Below are 17,415 nucleotides of genomic sequence, written 5' to 3'. Positions count from 1 at the left end.
TTTGCCTTCTCCTCTACAGTCAAACACCCAAGATAGGATGGAGTCTGATCTCCAAGGCAGACAGCATTATCTGAGGTATGACCTAGAAAGGGAAAAAGTGACTGAAATAAAAAGGCACTTCATGGACCTACAATAAAAGAGATGCACATGAACAAAATGGAGATGTTAATAGTTGTGGTACAGAATTCTGACCTTGCTTGGAAACAGTAACTTGAGTTTTCAGTTAATATTAACATAAAGCATCTATTGACAGGTAACCTTAAGATAATGACAAGTGGTCGACACTAAATGACACCATGTCATGACATAGTTTGAAAAGTAAAAAAAAGCTCTGTCCATAGAGAGAATTGAAAGGCCAAGGATTCTATTACTGAGTGAGTGAATTTTGATAGATCAGATCTGTGGGTTCAATGTTCACATCTATGAAATGAAGGCACAAGATTAGTTTAGTAACTTTCAAGCTTTATTTTTTTTAACTGTGAGTCATAGTAAGAGGTACATTTTACAGCAGGGTATCTGAATACACAAAACACAGGCAAGTTTCATGGAACAACATTATCTCTTAAACTTAGGAAGAATAATGTTCATGGAAAGAGAGACAAATGAGATTAAAGCAATTGAACTTTTAAGCAGGAGGGAGATGATTAAAAGAACAAGTTTCTGGAGGAGATATGGGGTAGACAAAATCAAAAGGACTGATATCAGTCTTGGGAATGATAGGGATCACCCTTTTCTTCACAGACAGGAAGGAAGGAAAGAGGAATCAAGAAACAAAAGCCTTCTAGATTGAGAGGTAGCAAATTGACAGAAGCCTAGCTCTGAAATCTTCAATTATCTCGATGAGGAGAGTAAAACACTTACTGAGCAGTGTAAGCTCTAGTTGTTAAATAAACATTTTATTTTATGTAGGACTGTTCAATTTTGATTCTTATTTTGTTTATCACAGTGGAAATTTAATAACTTTCAATATTGATAACTTTTAGTAACTTACTTTACCAGAGTTAAAATTTGATTAGGGTTTGACATTCTTAAAGTATTAGTGATGTCTTAGACACGTTACAGAGAGAGATTTAAATGAAGAAGCCAACTTAGTAATGTGTATTTTCTGTGACCAGTATTGGTAAATATTGTTTTCTCCTTAATAATTTGACATTTTCATAAGGAAAATAATCTCAAGTATACTGTCTGTAGACTAATTCTAAGGAAAAAACCCTATATTATTATTGTAATGAATGTCATCTTCCTTGTGGAATTAAAATTTTTTTTAACTGACTCAAATATTTTTAATACATAGTATATATTAGAATTTACATTTAATTTAGCATAATTTTGAGATCATATATTCTACTTCTGTTAATATAATCTGTATTTTAAAACGTTATCTTCTATTTTTATTTCAAATATTTCACTCCAACTCTTTTTATTTCTTAAAGTAAAAATAAAAATGGGCAATGATTTGGTTTGACAAAGTAATTCTTAAGTGTTTAGCAGCAATAAAGTTTATTTAACCTCTCAGTGTAGATTGGTTTTACTCTGTAACAGCAAATACTGAAGAACTTAGACTAGGTCTGAATAAAGCTGGTGGTGAAACTAGGTTTTCTTCAATACCATAATACAGGCAGTTCTCTTGTAAAGCAATATATGTGTCTCTGGAAAAAAAATTAATGTTCTGCAAAATTATACCCTAAAAATATTGACAAGCAACTCAGAACTCTGCAGCCTTGTAATCTCTGTACTAGCAAAACTGGTAACAGTTCTCATAAAATTCTAGTATAGCTGAACATTTGCACCCAATATCAGTTAGTCTTCTTTGAAATGTAGTTCCATGAGGGCATTCAATTCTGTTAAAGATAAATTGTCAAAATTAAAAATTCTGATCCAGGATGTAGACTTTCTTCTTTAGATACTCCCCTCTTATTTTTCTTTTAAGTAAACATGTGAAAATATTTTCATGGCTTATTTGTATTCACAGCTCAGCCAGATAGTATAACATTGTAGAAATCCTAGCAGTTCTTGAAGCCATTAACTGGCCTCTGTCCACCCTCTTCCACAGGATGGTCATGTGTTTTCCTTAAGGTCATCATATATTGCTAAGACTCTGTGAGAAAGCTCTTCCCTCACGGGTTTAAAACATTACTCTGCTGGAAATAATTCTTTCTGGACCAATGTGACTCACATTATACTGACCTCATCACTTAATGATGAATGATTGAACTAATTCTCCCTGCAGAAGTGTGTTATGTAGAAAAAATTAGACAGTAGTCTCTAGCTGTCCCATTGCTATGTCATGATTCATGTAGTGGAATGTATTTGTGCACATTCATGTTTATATATACATAGTACCATGTAGTAAAGGAAAAGGGCTTTGGAGTTTGGCTGACTTGGCCAATAGAATCAAATTTAGGTGACTGAGTTTTGGTTATGTGAAGTAAATTCTAATTATCTGGTAGGATTCTTTTGGAGATTGAGATAATTTACATAAAACATCTAGCACAGTGATTGGCATATTGCAGAAACTCAACAAGTGCTATTTCATTTTCTAGTGATGAATCTTAAGGCTAAAAATACTAAGTGACTAGTTACCCCTGTACATAGCAAAAGTCAGATTCACTATGTAATTCTTATGAGAAATTCCTATACAGACATACATACCTGTAGGTGCATAGATAAATGCAGATTCTCCTACAAATTTAAGGTTTATTCTTCCCTTAATTGATTAATGTTTCACTAGTTCATATCCTTTTCTATTCAGATATTGAGGCTGATAATGATTAAAAAAAAAATTGGAAGGGAAGCTCTTTCCTTGACGTAACTTCCTATACTAATTAGACTAGGATGCTGTACTAAGGTTGTGTCAGCAGTTTAATTCATGCCTGTTTGCACTTTTCCAGTAGACTATAAAATGTTTCCCTAGCTGCCTGATAATAGTCAGACATTGGCAAATTCATTGCTTCCTTTTTAAAAAAAAATGGCATCTCCCCCAGTCAAAATAAAATATAGCAGGTTGCTTGTTTTATGTTACTGCATTATGTTGATAGTGTGAGTTTTCCTTTAGAGTAATTTATAAATGAATATGAAATTCATTAATATGAAGTTAACACCTTTCTATTTCTTTTTCAGTAAAACTTCTACATGTTAAGATGGTTAGTATTTTATTCTTTTATTTATAGATAAAATTATAGCAACAAAAATTATTTTCTTTTCCCCAGCTTTCCACCTTTTAGTGTAAAATGGGAAGAATATCTTCCGTATTTCTATAACAGGTTTGTTTACAGTATCTGCAGTTATTTACCTCACAGCACCGTTTACAGTAACATTGCAGATTCTGCATGCTCTAGATTTTAAGATATGCTGTATGAGTTTGTAGTGGTTATAATTTTGTTGTTTTATGTTTTGAAACTTTAAGAATTAGAGCTCACAGGATTTGACATCACAATTTTTCATTGGCTTTCGTTAAGTTTTTGAGCTGTTATGTATAATAAAAGTTATAATAAGGTATATAAATTTACATGTATTAAGTGATTAATTTTGAAATCATATTACATACAATAACATTTGTTTAGAGTCAATCAATATGTTTGATCAAATTTAAGATGCTTGAGATACACATTTATTTTAACTATTAGAAAGAAAAAATGCTACTCTTTAAATTATGGCATCTCATCAATTTCTGACAAGCTGAGACATGAAAACAGATATATGCCTTTAGACTCAATGAAATATTTCAGGTGTGTATTTAGACTTGAGGGCTTTTCTTTGGCGAGGAGCAGATTTTGTGTTGCTGGTTGTTGAAAACCCTGCTCAAGCCTATGTATCTGCACAGCTATGCTGGTTTTTCTTGTTAATTCATTTGTTCCCTCATTTAGTATTTACTGAGTGTCCTTCAGGTGCAAAGCTATGTCATGTTTCAAGTCACACAAGATTTCTTCTCTTGGTACTTCCTTTATATATCTGGAATATAACACAAAACCAAGTAATTGATGGCACAACATAGTACTTATGTCTCCAGCTAGATTCCAAACTATCATAAAGATTGCTCTTTTTCACATGTTTTGTATCTGCTTCATGTCCTAGGACATAATTTGTAATTCATTGTAACTTCTTGATTAATTGAACTTTGTTTATAATGATAAGAAAAAAGTGTAGTGTGTACACCTGACAAGTGTGTCTGTATGACTATGCATTAATATAATCAGAAGTTTTGAATTTTAGAAAAATGGAATAAAAAATTTTAACTGTAAAATGAGATACCAAAGATTTCTTCAAATAGCAAATGACTTTTCTGGATTTCTTTGACATTACAAGAAATCTAGAAAAGCCCAGTGGTCTGGCAGCTGGCAGCTGTGGCTTATTACCCAGCTGCACAAGTGAATTACTGTTTTGAACACTGTGGAATCGTGGAATGAACAGGTGTCTAGGTGTTCTATTGCTTGGGTGGACTGCCCTACGAGGACATTGCTAAGATTTATGTCAGAGAATGTTTTGCCTATGTTTTCTTCTAGGAGATTTACAGTGTCTTGCCTTATATTTAATTCTTTAAGCCATTTTGAGTTTATTTTTGTGTATGGCGTGTGGGAGTTGTTCTAACTTCATTGATTTACATGCTGCTGTCCGGTGTTCCCAACACCATTTGCTGAAGAGACTGTCTTTAATCACTGTATTTTCTTGCCTATCTTTGTCAAAGACTAATTGACTGCAGGCCTGTGGGTTTATTTTTGGGCTTTCTAGTCTGTTCCATTGATCCATAAGCCTGTGTTTATGTCAATAACATTCTGTTCTGATGACTGTAGTTCTGTAGTGTTGTCTGAAGTCTGGGAGGGTTATTTCTCCAGCTTCATTCTTTTTCTTCATTATTGCTTTGGCAATTCTGGGTCTTTTGTGGTTCCATATAAATTTAAGATTATTTGTTCAAATTCTATAAAAAAAAAAAAGTCCTGTGTAATCTGATAGAGATCACATTAAATCTGCAGATTGCTTTGGGCAGTATGACCATTTCAACAATATTGATTCTTCCAATCCAGGAGCATGGGGTATCTTTCCATTTTTTAGAAACTTCTTTAATTTCCTTCATCAATGTTTTATAGTTCTCCGTTGAATTTTATTAAGTGTGTTTTCTGCATCTATTGAGATTATGATGTGGTTTTAGTCCTTTCTCTTGTTGTTGTGAATTATTACATTGATTTGTATGTGTTGAACCACACTTGTGTCCCTGGGATGAACCCAACTTGATCATAATGTATGGTCTTTTTTTATGTGCTGTTGCATTCTATTTGGTAGTATTTCCTTGAGGATTTTTTTGCATCTATGTTCTTCTGTGATATTGGTCTTTAATTCTCTTTCTTGGTGGTGTCTTTGCCTGTTTTTGGTATCAGACTGATGGTGGCTTCACAGAGTGAGTTTGGGAGTATTCCCTCCTGCTTGTTTTCTTTCTATCAGCTTTACAATGTTCTGGAAAGCACAAGAAGAAAATATGGTAAATTGGCATAAGGCTGTGACTATGGTAAGTCCACCTAACGAGTAGTTTTCCCAACAACATAAATTCTTTTGTAACAAAAAGGGAGGGAAAATGACTGCTTCAAGTTGTAAGATGTGAAAGGCTACTCTACCACACACATTTCTTGTCAGTCACACAGAAGTTCTCAAATAATTATCCCCTGCCACTCAGAAAAAGGTAATACTGTGAGAAAACACTGTCCAAAGAACCCCCCGTCCACTTCAGCATAGGCATCAATTTTTCTGCCCTGCTCAATGAGGACACCCAGCCGTGGCTACAGGAAAGAGCCCTGATGCCCAAGCACCATCACATCCCATGACAGGAGCCATTCCCTTCCCCTGGGGGGGCAGACAAACTCAGAAAGCCCCAAAGCCTGGGCGGATGGCCTTATTAGTGTTCTTTTTTCAAGGCTCCGAGCCCCAACCTATGTTGTTTGCATCCAAAAAGAGGCCATATTAACAGATACACACCATTATATATAAAATAGATAAGCACAAGGACCTACTGTATATCACAAGGAACTATATTCAATTTCTTGTAATAACCTACAGTGGAAAAGAATCTGAAAAAGAAAAAAATATATATATATATACTGAATCACCCTGCTGTACACCTGAAACTAACACAACATTGTAAATCAAATATACATCAATAAAATGTTCTGAAAATGCAGCTCTAAAGAGCAACAGAGTCATGGTGTGAGCTGTCAGGCCCAGTGAAGGAGTTTTGAGAGGTGAATGTTTTAAAAAATAATTCCTAATACCCTGAGATAACTATTTCCAGGATGGTGCAATTTTACCTTTAAAAAGGGAAAGAGAAAAAAACCAAAAACAAAAATCTCAGACATCACCGTCCTGGAATTAACCAGCACACAATTAAATTTTGGAAAAGAAAACACAAAACAGTAATGCAGTCATTCATCAAATTCACAAAGGAAAACCAAAAATGCTAGCTCCTTACTGCATGATTTCAAACAGAAGGCTGGTATAGGTTACAGCATGAAAACGTAATTCTAATAATTAAACAAAACTTCATAAAATGAACAGGACTTGCAAAAATATGTTTCTGGTTAATCAACTCAGGGGATGTCCAAATATAATGCAAACAACTCATGTAATTTTAAATTTTCCAGAAGCCTCCCCAACTTTTTTAAAGAAGTAAAAAAAAAAAAGATGGAATTGATTTTAGCAATATATTTATATTTAATTCAATAGAGCCAAAATATTATCATTGCTGCATATAATCAACAGAAAAATATATGAGATATTTCACATGCTTTTATTCATACTAGACCTTCAAAATCTGAGTGTATTTTACACGTACCATGCATCTCAACTTCAGCTGGCTATGTATCAAGCAAGCAATAATTACATGTGGCTAGCGGCTGCCACTTTGTTTTTTTGTGCTTTGTTTTTTTGTTTGTTTGTTTGTTTTGTTTTGTTTGTTTGGGAGGGTAATTAGGTTTTTATTGATTTATATTTAATGGAGGTACTGGGGAGTGAACCCAGGACCTCGTGCATTCTGAGCACATGTTCTATCACATAGCTATACCCTCCCCCCTAGCAGCTGCCACTTTGGACAGGGCAGATCTCAATGGATACTTTGCACTTATTTGTAAGCCCAAGTCTTCTCAAAAAAGAATCCCAAAGGCAACTTCTTAAATGGATGCCTTCAGAAAATATAATTTCAAATACAGTTTTTAAGTTTTTCCACTCCACCAAGGATGCTCTCTACTGTGATAATCAAGCAGGTGGTTTCCCTATCCCTCACGGAGTCTCTGAAAGCAACAGGTAATGGGAGCAGAATGGGGGACTTCTGAACTCTGTGCCTTTGAGGATCCCTTTGGAGAAAAGAGACATTTTACTTCTGTTCCAGTCTCTTCACCTCCCCAGAAGAGTGTCTTCACTACATCACCATGTCCTTTCTTTCCTTGAATCCACCTCTCATTCCACTGCTGTCGGTTTTAGTCTCTCCAGACAAAAAACCAGGGGTACTCCCCTATTTTTAACACATCACCAAGCCTCAGTGTGTCCTTCTACAAAAATATCCCACTACTTTTCCTCACCCTGACTGGCTTCTCCACACCCAGTCTCTTGTAGTCTACATATGAACTAAGATTTAAGAATTACCCCACCTCCCAGCCCCAACACATACACCCTCACTGCTGTTCATGGCCTGTTCCCACTTTCTCAGACAGTGGCCTTCATTTCCCCCACACCTGTGGTCCTGGTTGTTCATGGAGCTGGGAATCTACCTTTGTGGGACTGTGGAATTCTGTTCATGCTAGTTCCATTCCAGGCCATCTGGTTCTAGGCACATATCCCAGGAAACCATTTCCAGTGATTCTGGACTCCCTGACCCCACCTTTCCTTGGAACACATGCTCATCAACAGCACCCCACCAACCCTACCCTCAGCAGATCCACAGTGGAACCTGCACTCGGTTCCTCTCCACTCCCCACAAGCATGACTCACTCTGCTCTTCTACACATTCAGGGAAGAGGTAAGGTCGTTCCTATAGTTACATTGTGTCTCCTACCACCATTTGTCCCTACCTTCCTCCAGGGTGTTTCCAAATTTGGAATAAATGACACATGTAAAAATCATCTGAACTTTGGAGAAGCTAGTGTGTGAATCAACCTATCTATCTTGCTATGGTGGCTTCAGAGATCTTTTAAAAGAACTAGATTAAACTGCATCCTGATTTTTCTTTATTGCACGTGAAAGTGTAAATAAGAAGACAATGGAAGAACTTCCTAATGTCTAATATAAACCAGGCTATAGCAAGTTGCCCGTTTTTATTAGGTTTTGAAGATTTATTTTTAATTTTTTAAGTGAGAGGTCTTTATTTTCGAAAACAAATCAATATGATTAAATTTAAATTTGACAGAATCTACTGTTAATGAGAAATTAATAGCAAGTAATTCATGCCAAGAACTTGAGCTACACATTTCCATCTTGTGTCTGCCAGGGACCAGTGATCAGTACAGAGACCGAGCTTGGTTTGATATTTATATTTGTAGCTGTGCTTCTTTAAATTTTTCTCAATAGAGGCAGCTAGCCCACCAAAATAATGTTTTCAATTTCTTTAAATTTTAAAGACAGAAGAAAAACTCATTATGTTATTTGTCAGATCTTGTAAACTCTTCTAATCCTCGTACCCTCAGGGACCATAGTGATGGCTTCATAAACAGTACATACAAGTGAATATTTTGATGATGCTGATTGGTAGACACATATCTCAAAATGTTTTGAGAAACTGTTTCTTTGTGCTGTGGATGTATTTGAGGTCCCCCACTGCCTTGGTGTTTTGTTCTTCCACTTGGAGTGAGAGACTCTCTCCCCTGTGGCAGCTAAGAAGGCTGATCAGAGAACATGGAGTGAGCATCAGCTAGCCTGAAGTCCCTAACCCTTCCCTTCCATGTCAGATTTCCATGAGAATGAAGCCCAAAGGGAAAAACGGAGTGGAAGATATTGTTTGGTTTGGGCTCATTGCCTGTTTTTCTCAAAATCAATGCAAGTTTCCTCCTAACCCACTGTGATTTCATTTGGACAGTGGCAGTGGGTTCATCTGTATGTGCTCTCTGAGCATTTTTGCTAGCTTAATGACAACTTTTTTTTTTACTTTTTAAAATTGAGTTATAGTTAGTTTACAATGCCTCAATTTCTGGTGCACAGCACAAATCTTCAGTGATACATAAATATACATATATTAATTTTCATATTCTTTTAAAAAATTGACTACCACAAGATATTGAATATAATTCCCTGTGCTATACAGTAAAACTTATTTATCTATTTTATATATGTCACTCAGTATCTGCAAATCTCAAATTCCCAGTTTATCCTTTCCAAATCCCCTCTCCCCTGGCAACCACAAGTTTGTATTATATGTCTGTGAGTCTGTTTCTGTTTTACATATAAGTTCATTGGTCTTATTTTTTAGAGTCCACATATAAGTGATATGTGGTATATTTCTTTCTCTTTCTGGCTTAATTCTCTTAGAATGACATTCTCCAGGGGCATCCACATGGCTACAAATGGCAATATGTTCTCAATTTTCATGGCCAAGTAGTATTCCATTGTATAAATATACCATAACTTCTTTATCCAGTCATCTGTCAATGAACATTTAGGTTGCTTCCGTGTCTTGGCTATTGTAACTAGTGCTGCTATGAACATTAGGGTGCAGGTGCCTTTCTGAATTAAGGATTCTTCTGTATATATGCCCAGGAGTGGGAACACTGTATCATATGGTAAGTCTACTTTTGGTCTTTTGAGGAATCTCCATAATGTTTTCCATAATGGCTACACCAAACTACATTCCCACCAACAGTGTAGGAGGGTCCCTTTTGAACAACACCCTTTCCAGCATTTGTCATTTATAGACTTTTGAATGATGGTCATTCTGACTGGTGTGAGGTGAAACCTCATTGTAGTTTTAATTTGTATTTCTCTGATAATTAGTGGTATTGAGCATTTTCTCATGTGCCTTTGGCTATTTGTATGTCTTCATGGGAGAATTGCTTGTTTAGATGTTTTGCCCATTTTTGGATAAGGTTGTTTGTCTTTTTCTTATTAAGTCGTATGAGATGTTTATATATTCTGGAGATCAAGCATTGTCAGTTTCATCTTTTGCACATATTTTCTCCTATTCCATAGGTTGCCATTTTGTTTTGCCCATGGTTTCCTTTGCTGTGCAAAAGCTTGTAAGTTTAATTAGGTCCCACTTGTTGATTTCTACTTTTATATCTATTTCTTTGGTAGACTGCCTTGGGGAACATTGCTGAGATGTATGTGAGATAATGTTCTGCTTATGTTTTCTTCTAAGAGGTTTATTGTGACGTCTTATGTTTAAGTCTTTAATACATTTTGAGTTTATTTTTGTGTATGGTGAGAGGGAGTATTTTAACTTCATTGATTTACATGCTGCTGTCCAGTTTTCCCAACATCATTTGCTGAAGAGACTGTCTTTATTCCATTGTATGTTCTTGCCTCCTTTGTTGAAGATTAATTGACCAAAAGATTGTGGGTTCATTGCTGGGCTATTTTGTTCCATTGATATGTCTGTTTTTGTATCAATACCATGTTGTTTTGATTAATGTAGCTCTGTAGTATGGCCTGAAGTCTGGGAGGGTTGTTCCTCCAGCCTCATTCTTTTCCTTCAGTTATGTTTTGGCAATTCTGGGTCTTTTGTGATTCCATATAAATTTTATAATGATTTGTTCCAGTTCTGTGAAATATGTCCTTAGTAATTTGATAGAGATTGCATTAAATCTGTAGATTGCCTTGGGAAATGTGGATATTTTAACAATACTGATTCATCCAATCCAGGAGCATGGGATATCTTTCCATTTTTTAAAGTGTCCCTTAATTTCCTTGTAGTTCTCCATGTATAAGTCTTCCACTTCCTTGGTTAGATTTACTCTTAGATATTTTATTACTTTAGGTGTAATTTTATAAGGGATTGTTTCTTTACTTCCTTTTCCTGTTGATTCATCATTAGTGTAAAGAAATGCAACTGATTTTTGTACATTAATCTTGTATTGTTTTGTACATTAATTTTGTGATCTTGTATCCTTGTACCTTGCCAAATTCTTTCATTAGTTCGTGTAGTTTATGCATGGACCTTTTAGGGTTTTCTATATATAGTATCATGTCCTCTGCATAAAGTGATGATTTTTTAGCTTCTTTTCCAATTTGGATCTCTTTTATTTCTTTTTCTTGCCTGATTGCAGTGGCTAGGACTTCCAAGATTATGTTGAATAGAAATGGTGAGAGTGGAGAACCCTGCCTTTTGCCAGATTTTAGTGGGAAGGTTTTCAGCTTTTCACCATTGAGTTCTATGCTGGCTGTAGGTTTGTCATAAACAGCTTTAATTATGTTGAGATATGTCCCCTCTATACCTACTTTGGTGAGGATTTTTATCATAATGGGTGGTGAATCTTATCAAATGCTTTTTCTTCATCTATTAAGATGATCATGTGGTTTTTGTCCTTTCTCTTGTTGTTGGGGTGTATTACATTGATTGATTTGCATATGTTGAACCATCCTTGTGTTCCTGGGATGAACCCGACTTGATCATGTTGTATGATCTTTTCTATGTGCTGTTGGATTCTGTTTGCTAATATTATGTTGAGAATATTTGTATCTATGTTTCCTCAGTGATACTGATCTGTGAGTTTCTTTTTTGGTAGTGTCTTTGTCTGGTTTTGTATCAGGGTGCTGGTGAATTCATAGAATGAGTTTGGGAGTACTCCCTCCTTTTCAATCTTCTGGAAGATTTTGAGAAAGACTAGTATGAGTTCTTCTTTGTATGTATGATAGAATTCCCCAGTGAAGCCATGCAGTCCTGGACATTTGTTCGTTGGGAGATTTTTTTTTTTATGCTTATCCAATTTCATTTCTAGTGATTGGTTTGTTCTAGTGGTCAGTTTATTCTTGATTCAGTCGTGTGGACTGTATGTTTCCAGAAACTTGTCCGTTTCTTCAAGGTTATTCATTTACTTTCCATAAAGTTGTTCACAGTATTCTCATATGATATTTTGAATTTCTGTGGTATTGGCTGTAATTTCTCCACTTTCCTTTCTTATTTTGATTGTGCTCTGTCTTTTGTCTGTGAGCTAGGCCTGAGGTTTGTCAATTTTATTTACTCTTTCAAAAAAAACAGCTCTTTGTTTGATTGACTTTTTCTATTGTTTTTTAAATCTCTATTTTATTTATTTCCTCCCTGATCTTTATTGTTTTCTTCCTTCTGCTGACTTTAGGTTTTGTTTGCTCTTCTTTTTCTAATTCTTTTAGTTGGTTAGTTGTTTATTTCAGATTTTTCATCTTTTTTGAGGAAGACCTTTACTGCAATGAACTTTCTTCTTAGGAATGCTTTTGCTGCATCCCATAGATTTTGTGTGGTTGTGATTTTTGTCATTTGTCTCAAAGTATTTTTTAATTTCTTTGATTTTATCATTGGCCTTTTGGTTTCTTAGTATCATGTTGTTTAATTATCATGCTGTCATTTGTCTCCTTTGTTTTTCTGTATTTGATTTCTAGTTTCATGCATTGTGTTCAGAAAAAAATGCTTAAAATAATTACTATCATCTTAAAATTGTTGAGTCTTTTTTTGTGCCCAAGTACATGATCTATCCTAGAAAATGTTCCATGTGCACTTATGAAGATTGCATATTGTATTTTTTTAGGATGTAATCTTCCAAAATATCAACCACGTCTAATTTGTATATTATATAATTTAATTTGTTGCGTTATTAAATTTGCATCTGGAAGATCTTCCAGTGAGGATAATGGGATGTTTTAATTTCCTACCATTATTTTATTCCCAGCAATTTCTCCTTTTATATCTGTTAGTATTTGCTTTATGTATTTAGTTGCTCCTACATTGGGTATAGTTATGTTAATGGATGTAATATCTTCATCTTGTATTGCTCCTTAAATCGTAAAACATTCATGTTTCTTTATGGTCTTTGTTTTAAAGTTCATGTTGTGTGAAATCAGTATTGCTACTCCTGCTTTCTTTTCATTTCTGTTTGTGTGTAATATCTTGTTCAATTTGCTCATTCACACTCTATTTGTGTCTTTTCCCAAAGGTGGGTCTCTTGTATGTGGCATATTGTAGCTTCTTGTTTTATTTTCCAGTCTGTCACTCTATGTCTTTTCATTAGAGCATTTAACCTATTGAAATTTAAAGTAATTTCTGATCAACTTTGGTTTATTGCCATTTTGAACTTAATTTTGCAGTTGATTTGGCATTTTTTTCCTTGTTCCTTTCTTTTTCCTGTTGTGTGTGTGTGTGTGCGTGTTTTTTTTTAAGTTTTCCTTTCTATTATCTTCGTTAATTTTTAGTTTTTGTGACTCTCTTGTAAGTTTCTGTCTTATGGTTACCCAATTTTGTACATATATTAACCCATTACTGTATCTGTTTGTTTTAAACATATAGTAATATAAACTCAAACCCATCCTACCGAGAATGAACAAATTAAAGAATGAAGAAAACTCTATATTTTCTTGCTCCCCTCTCCCACTCTTAATGATTTAGATGTCTTCTTTTACAATTCCATGTTTATTCTGTTGTAATTCATGGTAGTTATCACCTTTCCAATTATGGTTTTCTCCTTTCAAAAGCAACCTACTTCTTTTCAATTTAGAGTATACCGTTCAATATTTCTTTTAGTATAGATTTAGTGTTGCTAAATTCTTTTATTTTTGCTTGTCTGTGAAGATATTTATTTCTCCTTCTATTCTAAAGAATAGACTTGCTGGATAAATTATCCTAGGCTGAATCTTTTTTGTTTGTTTGTTTTTCATTCAGGACTTTGAATATATCTTGCCACTCCCTTCTGGTTTGTAGTATATGTGTAGAGAAATCAGCTGAAATCCTTATGAGTTTTCCTTTGTAAATAACTCTGTTTTTCTCCTTATGACTTTAGAATCATTTCTTTATCTTTAACCCTGGCCATGCTGATTATAATATAGCTTAGTGTGTGTCTGTTTGGTTTCTTCTTGTTTGGGTCCCTTTGTACTTCCTGTATTGGTATATCTGATTGCTTCTTTATGTTTCAGAAGTTCTTAATTATGATTTCTTCAAATACCTTTTCAATCCCTTTTGCTTTTTTTCTCCTTCTGAGACCCCTGCTATGTGTAGGTTTTGGCAAGATTTATATTATCCCATAGGATAATTGTTTTCATTGAATTTTGTTCTTTCATTGGTTTTTGTTTGTTTTCCTCTATTCTTTTCTGATTAGTTGATTTCTGTTGTCCTGTATTCTAAACCACTTATTAATTCTTCTGCATTAAGTAGCCTACTTTTTTTTACAACTTTTAACTCAGCTCTTATCTCAGCAAGTTTGTTTTCCTGTTTTAATTCACTCCTCTTTATAAAGTTTCAATTTCCTATTTGACATATTCTGTGCCTCTATATACAATCTCTTTTTGTGTCTTTAGTACTTTTATCTCTCCTCTTTTGAAAACATGATTTAATAGATTATCAAGGTCTAATTCATTGATCATTCTTTCAGGGGATTTTACCTGTTCTTTTAAATGGGAGTTGTTCCTCTACTTCTTTATTTTACTTATATCTCTCCTGCACTATTGATTATGGAGCATCAGTTATCTCTTCTGTTTCTAAAGGTTTTCTTTTTACTTATTTACCTAAAACGGGTGCAGAAATAAAGCTAAAAAAAATTAAAAGAAAAGAATAAGATTTGAAAACAGATTATGAACAATGACAGAAGAACAAGTCAAAGAAAAATAAAAATTGAGACCAATTTTAAAAGTCTTAAAATTAGAAAATAATATCTGAAAGCTGATTATAATAAATAAGAGAACAAAACAAAGACATAAAAAGCAAATTGTAAGAAATTTAAAAAGCTTAAAAGAAGAAAAAAATTTGAGAACATAGTCTAATCGATAATAGAAGAATAAAGCAAAGAGAAATAAAAATGAAATTGAGACAAACTAAAGACAATTTTAAATATTTTAAAGTCCAATTTTAAAAGGGGTTAAACAGAAACATAAAAATCTTTTAAAAGTAAAAATTTAAAAAGTAAAAGAAAAAAGTGAAAAAATGTAAACGTGTTCTTGTGGGCACTATGTGCTCTTAATAATTTTGTTGATAGCTCTGTCTGAAGTATGGGTGGTTACTATGTCTTCCTGTCTTTTGCCTGTTATCCTTTTTGTTGGGGATTTGGCCTGTGATCTGGTAGCAAGAGTCTTCCCTGGCTATTAAATGAGATCTCCTTTTTATTTTGTGGTTGTCACTGCTCCTGTTCTCACCCTGCTGCATGAACTCCACTCACTGGTTCCAGAGGCCCTCCAGTTGTGCCCCCAATCTGTGCTTCTCCTAGTGCCATGGGTCATGTCTCCTCCAAATGCTGTATTGTGGTGGTGCACTTGTGCATGGTAGGTGGTTGGGTCTCTCTGCCTTTCAGTGCCCCTCCCAACTTCACTTCAGTTCCATGCTCTTTAGATGGACTTGGATAAAATGGCCATACCAGTCATCACCCCTGCTCTGTGCCAGAACTCTTCTTGTTCTTCTTAGAAGCATGAGTTCACAGAGGTAGTGCAGCAGAACTTTCCTATTTGCCTGGGGCTGTAAACAAATCTGAGTCCCACCTATGAAGTTTCAGAGCCCCTAGGTAGGGATTGAGATTTCAACCCTGCCTCCACCTCGGTGCACATTAGAGTATATGGTGGGTGTGTTTGAGTCCCACTTGTCTTCTGCAGAAAAGGCACCAGATATGATGCCACAAGTATTCAAAGACAAAAGCTATGGCACCCCTCTGCCCAGGGCACACCAGCAGTGTTGCTTTGCCTTTTTTTTTTTTCATATTTTATAGGGTACTCATGTTGTTATGCTCTGTATACCTTTCCAGCGATGGCACACAGCACATTGAAATCTCCTGAGGTTGCCTCTGTACAGTTGGCCCGAGTCCTCCATCAGGCTCATGCAGTCTGTTTCATCCCACACCTGCTGGTTGGTGTCTAAGCCTGGGGAACATGAGGACACTTTTTGCCCATTTAATTTTGTTCTGTCAGTTAAGGGCTATTCTATACAATTTCAAGCCTCAGAGGTTCCCCCTCCATCCAGCTTACCTCTTCATCGGAGTGGGAGAGACCCAGCAAATAAGCACTATACAACCTTTGCTGCTCCCTCCCCATGGGACTGGACTGCACTATTTCCCTTTTTCTTCCTTTTATTTTCCTTTTCTCCTGCCAGATTAATGGCATGTTTTGTCTTTTGATGAAAGTAAGGTTCTGTCAAAGTTCAGTAGACATTCTGATTGGATAGGTGGGTCAGTGGATGTCAGTCTTGGTGCATTTGTGGGAGAGGGTGAGCTAAGAGTTTCATTCTACTCCACCACCTTGGCCCTTCTTGATTTTTTCTTTTTTTAAATGTACAGTAGTCTAGTGTCTGTATGTGTCAACTGTAGTGGGATTTTGTCCAGTAAACCTAAAATTTCTACTTTTAAATAAACTACTGGGTTTATAAAAAAGAACTAAGTTAACAGCTGCAAGCCAGCATCATCTATTCAAGGGTGTGTTAGAGAAGGATGGAGGGGAGGAAGGGGAGAGGGGGAAGAGACTCTAAGGGTGAGAGAGTGGGGAAGGGGGAAGCCCTACCTGCTAAAAAGTGGATGCTTGCTGCCATTCAACACAGCTCAGTGCCGGGGCACCCCAGTTTATGCAGGAAGAGCTAGCAGTCTGGACTCTGATCTAAAGACACTGCTCTCAGCTTCTACTCTGGAGTTGAGCTGGTGCTGCTGGAGGAGAGGGTGGAGTCAGGGCAACAGTTGTTGGATGGCAGCCTCTGATGTGAACAAGGAGCTGTGATTTCAGACTTGCTCCTTAAGCCCCTAAAGGACAATGAGCAAGTGAGTCCATCTAGAGAGACAAGGAGGGAGAGGGCCCTGTGGTGCTCCCACTGACTATCCACGCATCCAACTTAGAATTCTGTCTCAGGCTGACATCTTTGACCAAGAAACAACACAGGTTGCTTTTATTTCCTAATTTAATAAAAGCCTTTTGCTCGCTTCCACGGGAAGCATAATAACAAATCTGAGCTACTTTAAGAAGAAGGAAAATCCTCACTGAGAACCTACCCTGCACCAGACATGGTATAAGGAACTTCATGGCTGTGACCTCAGTGACATCTGACAAGTCACTAAGAACTGGGATGAAGGGACATGAGCAGAAACCAGAAGACAAAGACAGGCTGGAGGCAGATGTCATAAAAAAATTCCACAAGAATGAATAGCAGAAGCAGAAAGTGGAGCTTGTGTGGGACCACATGGGCAAATTCCTAGGTTTGAATTCCAATGAACTAGGCAGGGAGGTAATCCTGGACTTAAAGCATAAAGATCATTGGTTTCACAGATTCTCTGCATGACCAATTATTTTTGTTTGTTTTTTCTT

General features: G+C 35.8%; 1 protein-coding gene across 1 annotated transcript in view; it reads right to left on the bottom strand.

The window, feature by feature from the left end:
- Nucleotides 1-441: 441 nt before the first annotated feature.
- LOC135320810 (uncharacterized) overlaps nucleotides 442-17,415 on the bottom strand; it is a 70,210-nt gene continuing 53,236 nt past the window's right edge. The window contains exon 16 of the mRNA XM_064483878.1: nucleotides 442-5,448. The gene's annotated coding sequence lies outside the window, so the exon portion shown is untranslated. The remainder of the gene's footprint in view (nucleotides 5,449-17,415) is intronic.

The sequence above is a fragment of the Camelus dromedarius genome, unplaced genomic scaffold (assembly GCF_036321535.1).
Source record: "Camelus dromedarius isolate mCamDro1 unplaced genomic scaffold, mCamDro1.pat HAP1_SCAFFOLD_20, whole genome shotgun sequence".
In the NCBI taxonomy this organism is placed as follows: Eukaryota; Metazoa; Chordata; class Mammalia; order Artiodactyla; family Camelidae; genus Camelus; species Camelus dromedarius.
The sequence above is the reverse complement of the archived record's forward strand: the minus strand, read 5'-3'. Positions and strand labels throughout refer to the sequence as shown.